This window comes from Egretta garzetta, unplaced genomic scaffold (genome assembly GCF_000687185.1).
Source record: "Egretta garzetta isolate BGI_Z169 unplaced genomic scaffold, ASM68718v1 scaffold233, whole genome shotgun sequence".
In the NCBI taxonomy this organism is placed as follows: domain Eukaryota; kingdom Metazoa; phylum Chordata; class Aves; order Pelecaniformes; family Ardeidae; genus Egretta; species Egretta garzetta.
In genome coordinates, this window is record NW_009259194.1 from 1,850,781 (window position 1) to 1,862,652 (window position 11,872).

The following is an 11,872-nucleotide window of genomic DNA, read 5'->3' on the forward strand; positions in this document are numbered from 1 at the left end:
ACAGGTCAGGAGTTGTGACTTGTGTGCATCCAGCCCGTGGAGGACATTTGGTGTACATGGAAAGGGGAATGATTTGGGCTTTTTAGACTGCTAACGACTTCTTGCTGTCAGGGTGAGAAGCTGTTGATTCAATACCTCATGATTCAGTGCCTCGCGCTAGCCAAGATGACAGTCGTCATGTTTACCTGAAAGGCATAATTAATCTGAAGTTAATTGAGTAATTCTGTATTTAATCTATTATAATAGAGAATTCAATTGACTTCCTGAACCAATCGATTTCTCTCTTTCTCTCATACTGTTTTTCAGGAGGAATTGGGTCTTTCTTTGCTGGTTTTTAAGTATCGTCCAAATCCACTTTTGTTTCATCTGCAGCAGATACAGACAACTCCCTCCGTTACCACTGTGGATAGGATAGTGTGTACGTTTCTAAAACAGTTCCCAAGGGGCTTTGTCAGTCTATCCCTTATCGTTGTTGGGATTAAAAAAAGCCATGTTGTAAAGGTCCAGCAAATATCTTTTCACCACCATTTAATGTGCTTGGTTCCTAAACAATTGCAATTGATTTTGTTTGCTCTTGCAAACACGAATTATCCCGTAATCATCTTAGCCTTCCAGACATGCTTACATCGACTTGTTTGTGTTTTAAAGTGAGAAAATGCAGACGTTGTCATGAAAATAAGAAAGGTTAGAGGCAAATAAAAGGTGGGGTTTTTTCCTGGTTGGCAGGATGTGCACCCACTTCAATTAATTGTCACCCTTATAGCTTGTTTAGCGCAATGCAAGGAGTGAGGTAAATGTCAAAATTAAATAAACTACTTTTATTTTTGCTTTTGCTTGTGCTTTCTGCTAAATGCCTATTTCAGGGTTCATCAGTGACAGTCTCCTAGACTGTGTGATTGCTTGCTTTTACTCAAAACGCGTACAGGCAGCAGAATACTAAAGGGGACGGTATTTTTCAACTACAATACATTTCTTTACAAGCAAGGCTTTGTGGCTTAGTGCAGCCTAAGTCCTGGAGGATGAAGTCGTACAGACAATTACCCACCATTTTTGAATAACAGAGCATTTCCTCTGACAACCACATAGATAACAGGGGCGAGCGTGCTGGTACTTTGACTCCCTTTTATGGCTAATATGTTTTCTTTTTTAAATGGCTTTATCCCCATTTTTCTGTACTCTTTATATTTTTACATGGTTTGGATTTCTGTTATTTAGTGATTGAGCAGTTACTTTTGATAATTTGTACTTCTTTACTCTTCTGTCCTGCAATGCATATCTATGTGTGCCCATTTTATATTTCATATGACTCAAGAAATCTATATATTTGCCTGAAACCAAATGATGTGATCTGTAGCTAGTTCTCTTGGAGGAAACACAAGGCTCATTCTCAAAGGGGGATGAACCCCCGCTGTCTTACCATGGGTAAGGATAAAGCCCTCAGTAGGTGGACAGAAGAGGGATGCGGGGTCTGCCCTCCAGGAAGAGTGCTTCAGCGTTTTGTCCCAGAGGATTTTGATGAAGATTTTGTTGTGCATGGGCATTCAAATGGAAGAGCAAACAGAGTAAAAATCTAACACCTAGTGAAAGCCTGCCAGCAGCCATTGATGTTTTAAATGGGTCCCCTGTCCAGGCAGCTGTCCCAACCCAAACTTGCCTAATGTAGGAAGAATTGGTAGGGTCAAATCAATAAGCAGGCTTGCTCTGAGCTCCGGATAAATGCTTGCAGCACATACCTTAGTATTTGTTTTGTACAGTTACAGATCTCTGAGAAGGCTTTACCAGAAAGCACTTGCAGTGCTGGCTGCTGTGGGGGCAATGGTAACGATGGCACACCCACAGAATTGTAACTCCAGGTGGAGAACAAGCCATTGATGAGCTGCTTCATGCCAATCACAGTCACAGACTGGCAAGGGTTGGCAGGGACCTCGGGAGCTCACCCAGTGCCACCCCCCTGCTCAAGCAGGCTCACCCAGAGCAGGGGGCACAGGACAGCGTCCAGGCAGGGATTGAAGATCTCCAGAGAAGGAGACTCCACAGCCCCCCTGGGCAGCCTGGGCCAGGGCTCGGGCACCCTCACAGTCAACAAGTTCTTCCTCATGTTCAACTGGAACCTCTTCTGCTTCAGTTTGTGCCCATGGCCCCTTGTCCTGGCGCTGGGCACCACTGGGAAGAGTCTGGCTCCATCCTCGTGACCCCCACCCTTGAGATATTTGTAGATGGTGATGAGGTCCCCTCTCAGCCTTCTCTTCTCCAGGCTGAACAATCCCAGCTCCCTCAGCCTTTCCTCCTAGGGGAGATGCTCCAGTCCCCCCATCATCCTTGTTGCCCTCCTCTGGACTCTTTCTAGGAGTTCCTCATCTTTCTTGAACCAGGGAGCCCAGAACTGGACCCAGTGCTCCAGGTGGGGTCTCAGCAGGGCAGAGCAGAGCAGAGGGGGAGGAGAACCTCCCTTGCCCTGTGGGCCACGCTCCTCTTGATGCACCCCAGGATGCCATTGGCCTTCTTGGCAACAAGGACGCCCTGCTGGCTCATGGTCAGCTTGTCGGCAGAATGCCCTTACAATGGGAGTGAGAAATGCTGGAAAGCCTGGGGTGAAACATGAGTTTTTCCACTGCTTTTCTGAAGACCTGATGGGGCAGGATTTGCCATGGTTTTACATCTGGGTTTACTCCTAGGTAACTCCCATCAGAATGTGCCCCAGTTATCTTTGAGTGCGTTTCATACGTGATAGCAGCATTCGGAAATGCAGAGTGGTGATTCTGTAATTCAGCCTTAGGTTTTATTTTCATTTTTGTTCTGAAAACATTCAGGGGACTTGCAGTAAGGCCCCCATGTATTACCGTAGCATAGTAAATTATATTTAAGCTCAAAACCTGCTGCACTAAGTATCTCTCCTACGCAGTGTGTTCGGCTGTTTATTTCAAGTGTAGCCCATGCTTGTACACGAGGCTTCTTTGGTAACTACTCTGAGGCAGCAAAGCTCGATTTTGCGAGGTGCTGAGTGCCCTTGATGTCAGCTGGTTTAAGGATGCTCAGCCTCTGGAGAGCGTGCTCTGGACAAGGCTTTAACCTTGCTGATAATGGCTGGAATAATGAGAAGTGGCAAGGCAAAATGTTCCTGGTAGTGCACTTGCTATTTCTTTCACATTTCATGCCTCCTGTGGGAACTTTCTCAGCTTCTTTTCATGTCCCTGTTCATAATGACTTAAGTGTTCAATCAAAATAAGTTTTTCATGAGGAAATTTGAGAGCAGCTTTGTCTTTTAGGACCTGCTTGTTGGATAAGGTCCTTAGCTTAAGCTTGTTTATATTTAACTAGCTTAGGGTAGGGCAGTCTTATTGGAAGAATATTGAAGCTAGAAATGACCACCTGGAGCATAATGCTCCAGAAGGGCTCCAAATGGTGTTTTCCCAGTGAACTAACACAAATGGTCCGATTGTTTCTGCATCCTCTTTTTCTTCAGCCCGGAGCAGTGACTCCTTCAGGACACGATGTAGTAGGTAAAGGATAATTCTCTCCCCTAGGAAATATTCCTTCTAGAACCCGTTAATGAGAGGTTGATGTACATCAGAAGGTTTAGCCCCCTTTCAAAACACTTGGATATTGTTTTGCTCATTATTTTGAAGGCATCGGTAACCACTATGAAGTTCCATACCTTTAAAAAAGAAAAAAAAAAAACAAAACCCCAAAACAACTCTGGATTTGCAGATCAATGAGATCTTGTGGCCATAAATTTCACTAGTTAGTAATGTTAAATAAGGAAGAACATGAAAGATGCATTTCCAAAACCTGCTGAATGGTATTTTCCCAGGTGAATCCCTGAGTTGAGACAGGATTTTGTGAGTTATTTGTCGTAACAGTGATCACTTTTTTTTTTCCCCCTGAGACTCTTCTCTTTCTTTTTTCCCCTCCTGGAAAATCTATCCATAGTTAAGTATTTTAACTCTATTTGATGCTACTATATATGGCACTGATTGGTTCTGTTTCCTGTTTTTCTGTGGTAGGAACAAGTTTGGCTGGTTTTATCTCTTTCTTGCTTTTTAATTTCATTTATATTCATTTCATATATATTAATTTCATTTATATTCATTTCATTCATTTAATTTCATTTATTTCATTTCATGTATCAGCTCCTCAAACAGGGCTGTCTTTAAACTTACCTGCACAGCAATTGGTACCCTTGTCTATGATGGTGGCTTCTAAATGCCATTGCAATGCAAACAAGAAATAATATTATACTTAAATAACAATCATATAAATAGCAATGTACAGAGAAAGTACTCTGGAGCCTTTCAGACCCTCAGCGAGGTTTTCCTTTGGGTTGAAGCCTCTGGGTTGCACTGCAGTCTGTGGAAAAAAAGTCAATAGCACCGTTCTTCCGTAGCCAGAAAATATTTCTAGTAGGACACCGGCAACGCATGAAAATTAGTGATGTTAAGGCTGTATGCTTGTTAACTTTGATCAGCAGGTATACATGCCACGATGATATCGGTGGGTGTGGAGAGGAGCAGGATCAGAAAGTTTTCATGCCACAGAACCTTCAGCTGTCATTCCATGCCGCTGTACAAGAAGGGGAGTTAATGATGCAGGAAAAATGACCAGCAGTGGCAGCTGGATCCCAGCGGCTTCTACTGATATTTTCAGAAGGGGAACAGCTATAGGCTATTTGCCATTCTCGGTCTTTCCTGTGGAAATCAAGGGATAAAAAAGGAAATTACATTTGCACAGATTCCGAATGCTTAAAGGAAACAAATTCCATACTACGGCAGGTGCTTGGAAGTGCACTTGTGCGAGAATGCTAAGAGAAGCCTCCATTGGCTTGGACACGAAGATCTTAAAAGTCTTTTCCAACCCACATGACTCTATGACTGGGGTCCCCAAACCCCCACTAGGACTTGAACAGGGGTAAGTTTGTAGGAATAGGTCTTTCTTTTGCAAGTCATTCTTAGTGGCCGGCCTTTCTGTCTTGTGTTTCAAGCACATTTCCACAGACTGCCTGCAGTGGGAATGTACTATGCTGACGCTTACATACAATTTCAATATATAGATAGTGGCCAGCATTTTCCTACTCCTGTTCATCCTAGTGAGAAAACAACCTGGTGGTAATGTCTGTGGAGTTTATAGTCAATCCAGGTCCTTAGAGTAGGTGTCTACCCTCTTGATCATCTGGGTCACGAATCTGCCGAGTAGATTGGAACTTCCCTATGAACAGGATTTGAGGAGCATAAGAAGTAGGGTGCAAGGGGAAAAAACTAAGAAAGCTTTTCTGAATTTCAGAATAAATGTAAACCACAGCAAGGCTTAATGCTCATGGTATGCCAGGTTGTATATGTCAGAGGGAATAAACACTGATTAAAAAAAATTCTGGCTTTGCGGTGCTTCCTGTTTTGAATACAGTTCCGTAAAGATCCAATTAAATATCAAATTAAAATCAGTTGGAATCTTTCACTTAAATGAGAATTAACTGTTGCCAGTATCTGAAGCGTTCATTTGTTGTTTATTTACACATCTGGTCATTCAGAGTTCTGGAAGAATGAAACTTCCTGAATACTGAGCATGTTCTTTTTCCATTTCAGGTTCCAGTTGTGGCTACTTTGCATCTGAAAACCTGTCCTTTCATGTGAGAGCGTCATATGGGGAACTTCACTCCTGATGTACAGAGTTGCTTACTTGCTGAACATGCTGACTGGTGCCTGATAAAGCACTAAGGTATGTATCTAATTTACCCTAAAAGTTCCAGGTGCTTAGTTTTACTTTATAGAGTAATTGATGCTGGAAGGGACCTCTGGACATCTGTCGTCCAGCCCCTCCTGTTCAGAGCAGTTCAACCTAGATCAGGTTACTTCAGCCCGTGTCTGGACTGGGTTTGAGTATTTCTGAGGTTAGAGATTCCACTACTTCAATGAGCAGCCTGTTCTAGTACGTCACCATCCCACCATGAAAACATCCTTCCTTCCATCTAGCTGCTGTTCCTACCATCCCACGATGAAAACATCCTTCCTTCCATCTAGGTGTTCCCAGTGCTGTGGCTTGTCTTCATTGCCTCTTGTCTTGTCGCTGCGCACCTCCTTTTTCTGTGGCTCATGGTTAGTGTGGCTGTTAACCCACAGTATTTAACGTAGTCCAGAACTGACCATATCCTGCAGGGTTTTTTTGTTTGGTCGCAACTTGGGAGCTTGGTTGGACTACAAGAAGGGTAGTCATGGGCAAGCCATGGATGGAACTGAAAAGGCTCCGGTTCAGTTTGAAGTCTGGTCTTGTGAGGCTTTGGGCATGTCAATCATTTGAAGTTTCAGTTCTTCATCTGTCAAACGGAGAGAGTCATGTTCCCTCTGCATCCTTGTTGAGCTGCGAAGTTCTCTGTTAACTGCATATATGACACCGTGCGTATGGGTAGGGGAACGGCATTGCTGATTGTATATACTGCATTAAAATCAACAGTGCTTTAATAGTGCAGAAACACAGAATCCAGAAAGGTTTTTATTGTATGCTGGTTTTAATGTACCAGCCAAATGGCAGTGGTCATGAGTTGTTGACAATTAAACACTTAGCATATGAAGAGTTGAAGATGAGAACTTGGATGGATACATTTCCGTCGATAATTCACAGGACATTAGAGCCTCGGTGTCGGAAGTTGTACCTCTGCACAGGGTGACAGTATATTAATGAAGTTGCTCCAGCCATTACATTCCAATTGCTAATTTATTTATAGTTTACTAGCAGTGGGGAGAGAGGGGGGAAAGGAAAGCCCAAGGCCTGAGTTCAGTAGCCCTTGAAACAAAGGCGCATGCTGGCTTTATTTGCAGCATTTGACTTCTGAGTCGTGTATCTATTTCAGCCTTGGTGAATGAGACCAGATTAAAAGGAAGCAAGTGAATACAGCCCAGATAAATTGACTCGAAGTAGGCCTTATCACCAAATCATTCCACTGGAGTGGAATGTTAACGAAAGTAAGGCAATCATGCATTCGAGATGATATGGTGAAACACGTTCTCATTTCCCTAAAAACCCACCCTGAGTTTGTAGCGTTTAATCCTGTGATTTGTATTGTTATTGCTACCCGTTATCCCTACAGTAGAGACTGTTATCCTTACAAAAATGCTCACCATGAGTTAAAATGTATTAAGGAGATAAAGATATGCCGAAATACTGACCCGTTACGCTAGCTGCTGTAGAAGAGAGGCAAGAGATGAGCCCTTCTTGCGTGCCTTTATTAACCGATGTATTCTGGAAAAGTTTTACTGGTTATGAAACATGGGCGAAGGACGCCATTTTTTAAATCAGTTTGGCTGTGCTCGTACACCTCTTACAGAGGATGGCTCTGTCATCAAAGAGGCTGGGTGTCATCTTTACAGGATTGTGACAACCCTTCAGAGCAGGAAAACCCAGAAGGTTTAGGAGTCTTTGTGGGTCAGAAACTGCAGAAGGAGATTTTGGATGGATTTGGCTCATGCTGTCACTCAAGTATGAAGGAGTTGATTACTTTGGAGAGCTGAGATGCATGCATGCATGCACACACCCTCTCTGTCCCTGTCCTCCTGTGCCTGCTGCTGCGCCCAGCCCCAGTGCTCAGTTTTTTCCAGGAAACTCTACTGAAATAATTTAGGCAGGTAGGGTCCAATTTCTCACGTTCTCAACTGGCACTCATTTGCAGATAGGTTTCAAAATTCACCTTAGAAATCACAAAACTGTGCCCCCCTAATTATTGTTTTGCCTGTAAATTGCATTGCAGGACGTCATGTTTTGAAAGGCTTGCCAATTAACTTGATACAGATGTCTGCAGTCCTCCTTATTTCGGTGGCATTGTGCAAAGTACATGTTAAGCAAAACTTGATGTGCCAGCAAGTTCATGAAACGCATATGCCCATTTACATACATAAAGATTCCTGTTTGTGTATGTACATTACGAGTACACATCAAATGTGAACACATCTGTTTCATTCAAAAATGTGCCAGATTAGCTCGGGGAATTTATACACATTTTTAGCCTATAGAATTTGCAAGCTCATTTTGGATGCAGCGACTTGAAGATCTTTACTTGAAAGCTAAACAGGCTAATTGGAGGTGTCAAGAACTTCCATCGGGGATAATGCTAAGTAGTTGGAAAGAGCGACTGATGGGGCAGTGGTGTAGCTGAGACTAAAGGGGGCAAAGCACATAGCATTAGAGAAGAACAAGATCTCAGGTGTCTGTGCAAGGTCTTAAACAATCCCAGAATCCCAGACTGGCAAGGGTTGGCAGGGACCTCAGGAGCTCACCCAGTGCCACCCCCCTGCTCAAGCAGGCTCACCCAGAGCAGGGGGCACAGGACAGCGTCCAGGCGGGGGTTGAAGATCTCCAGAGAAGGAGACTCCACAGCCCCCCTGGGCAGCCTGGGCCAGGGCTCGGGCACCCTCCAAGTCAACAAGTTCTTCCTCCCATTCAACTGGAACCTCTTCTGCTTCAGTTTGTGCCCATTGCCCCTTGTCCTGGCGCTGGGCACCACTGAGGAGAGTCTGGCTCCGTCCTCGTGACCCCCACCCTTGAGATATTTGTAGGTGTTGATGAGGTCCCCTCTCAGCCTTCTCTTCTCCAGGCTGAACAAGCCCAGCTCCCTCAGCCTTTCCTCGTAGGGGAGATGCTCCAGTCCCCTCATCATCCTTGTTGCTCTCTGAGAGGAGGATGTGGAGTTGGATTCCCTTTAGTCAGTGGGCACTTGCGACAGCCCCTGCCTGATAACAGGCACCTCTTCACCCTGAATCCTGGAGCTGGGAAGAAATTTGTGCAGTTCCTGATAACACGGACATGACTTGTACCTCTAACAGTCTCTTAATGAAGTGCATAGTCTTTCCTGTGTTCAATAATTGTCCAGCTGGAACAGTCTCTTATGTGTTATTTTAATTAAATATCTCGCCATCTCAATAGCACTTGGGGATTACATTGTCACAGCCTTTCAGAGGAGGTCATTGGTTTGAGTCCAGGAGGTTCTGACTCCAGCCAAGGTTGGCTAGGGGCACTCTGATGCTCGGTATGGAAATGAGTTGGTCTTTCTCCTTCAGGGTCTACTGGACAGATGCACATGTTGCAAAACCACCATCACAACTGGCACTACTGAGCCATCTCATTGACCTTTTCGCTGGCTCAGCCAAAGGTTTGATTTGTGCGTTGGAGATGAAACAGTCTTCCCAGCTCTCGTTTCCTGAAACGAAGCGTGTTGGTGGAACATGGAAGTTTATATTGCAACTAGTTAACTGTGACACTGTTGGGTGAAGGAAATAAGCTGTCCCCCTTCCCTACCCTTTTTTTTTTTTTTTCTAAACTGGTTAATTTGGCAATTTTTTTAGTACTAAAAAGAGGAGACAAAGTAAAGACGTTGGGAAAACTGCAAAGAGAAGCTTCTTTCCTTATTTCCAGTTTTCCCACACCCCCTCTGACCTTGTCCAGGAGTAGTTTCTCTGGATTTACGCTTCCCCAGATTCACAGTGTTGTAAGCTTTCTTCTTGCTCTGCAAAAGCACTTTGCTGTGCTTAAGCACTTCCCATGGATTGTGCATAGAAGAAGAATGTAGAATGAAAATTAGGCATTTAGGGTGAAGCTGATCGTATTTCATAGCAGGACTGTAGTTATATGTCATTTATGCAGGGCTAACAAATGCTAAATAGCGATTGCATGCATGGTTTGTAGATGTTAAAGATGGTTAAGATGTCATTATAAATCATATGGTAGAACTGCAACTGCCAATTAAGAGAGTATTAACACATGTAGTAACATTGTGTTAACCCTTCATAAACTATTCTTAAAGTACTGTTTCTATCCATGGGACTTGGTTTTGGATTCAGCTTAGAAATAAGAGTGCAAAATGAAACTAGATGAAGAAAGGGAAGTTTATTCACTTTGCAGTAAGGAGTTTTGGTGACATGTTTTTCCATAGATGACAAATCATTTGATTAGATTTAAAAAAAAAAAAAACAAAAAACAAACAAAAAAAAAACCCAAAAAAAAACCCCAGGAAAAAAATTAGATCATCACAGAATCACAGAAAGAATATGCATAGATTCATTAAGACTGCATGGAAGTAGAGTAAAGATCATCACAGAAAGAAAATGCATAGATTCATATAGATTCATTAAGACTGCATGGAAGTAGAGTAAATTCCGAGACTGAAAATTTAACTCTTGTTGGGAGCGTGGAGATGGCTCAAAGGCTTTGCACTTGCACGCTGAAGGAGGTGTCCCTTCCCTACTACACCCCCCAGTGTCATCCCATGGTAGACTGTCGTTACCCAAGCTGTGAATGTAGAAACATCAGAACCTTGGATTTTCAAAGTTCTTGTCATCCTCTCGACCCTCTTTGCCTCCCCACCAAAACAAACAAACAAGGTTCAAACCAAAAATCCCTCTTGAAGGGTGATCATCTGAGTGACTCTTGTTTAACATGCTTGGATAAATCATCCAGACGCCTGTGAAAATATTCCCTCTGTGACATAAAATGGGTTCTGTTACAAAGTTAGGGACATGTTTAGTAAATCTTGTCTCAATTTAAAAATCATCACGGCTGCCGTTCCTGAATGCCAACACTCTCATTTTTCACGTTGAAACATAAATGACCATACATTAATGCAGCAACCTAGTACTGCAAAGCTTAGATGTTTCCATCTTTAATAACATTAGCGATAAAGACAAGTGACTTCTTAGCCTCTTGATGGTTCCAAGAATTAACCAAATTGTAGGACTTCAAATTTATTAATGATTGCCAGATTTGAATTACTTTTATTCAATTAATGAACTCAAGGATGATTTTCAATGTAAATGATGACCTTAAACACAATCACTGAGGAAAGGAGACATGAGATGTGGGTAAATGGCATGTTATTACATGCTTCAGCATCATCTTGAGTTTAATAAGGGAAATTTAAGTGGGGGAGAGAAATGTTTCACTAACAAAAGTTGGGTTTTGTCTCGTTACTTTCAGATAGAACATGTGCTGCTTCTCTGACAGATAGAGTAGACTGGAATTAGACTGGTGGCTTCTGGGGTAGCTGGTCCAGCTGTGGTCCAGGTCACCTTTCAGAGATCTGCTTGTATTTAAAAAATAGACTTGAGAAGGCGAGGTACCTTCAGGGATTTGGGCCGTTGGTCTCGTTTCTCTCCCAGTCCTGTCTCCATGGATAGGCAGGGTTGTTTTCAGAATGTATATTCAAGATTGGCAGGTGCCAAACGCTGAGGGGTGGGGAGGTGGGAATGGTGAGGGAATATAAATGCCAAAGATTATCCATCTGATAGATAAAGCCTCAGGATTTAGCTAAATAGAAATTTACTTGGGTACATAACAGATGTCCAGATGTCCTTTGGGATGAATTCATTTATTTAAATCCTATCTGTTTTAATGAAACACTTTTTAAACGCTGGAATGAAACCTGACTTAAATGCCCACTAAAACGTCTGCCAAAACCCAGCTGCCTGACAAGGGTGGTCTAACAAATGTGCTTCAAGGTACTACCCCGTGGTCGATCGATACTTCGGTTGTGGTTTTAGTAGACAAGAGCTTAGCAGCTACGGGTTCCTCCCTTGCGCCGATACCGCTGTTTTCTGTAGCCACTCAGTATCTCAACAGGCTCATCTTAAGAACGGTTCAACGTTACTCAGCTGGCTGCAGTTACGAGAAGCTGTAGGAAGAATCTTAAATATGCTTGACTGCATTGCAATGCATTAAGAAGAAATAGGAAGACGTGATTAAAAGTTGGTTTTCACAAGTGAGATTATTCCTGGCTTCTTACACCAAAATTATCACAGTGACACAGTGACGACGACAGTGGTACGATAAGTTTGCCACCATCAGTCTCAGGAAGTCAGAGTAGGAACTACTTTTTCTTTTTTTTTTTTTTTTTTTTTTT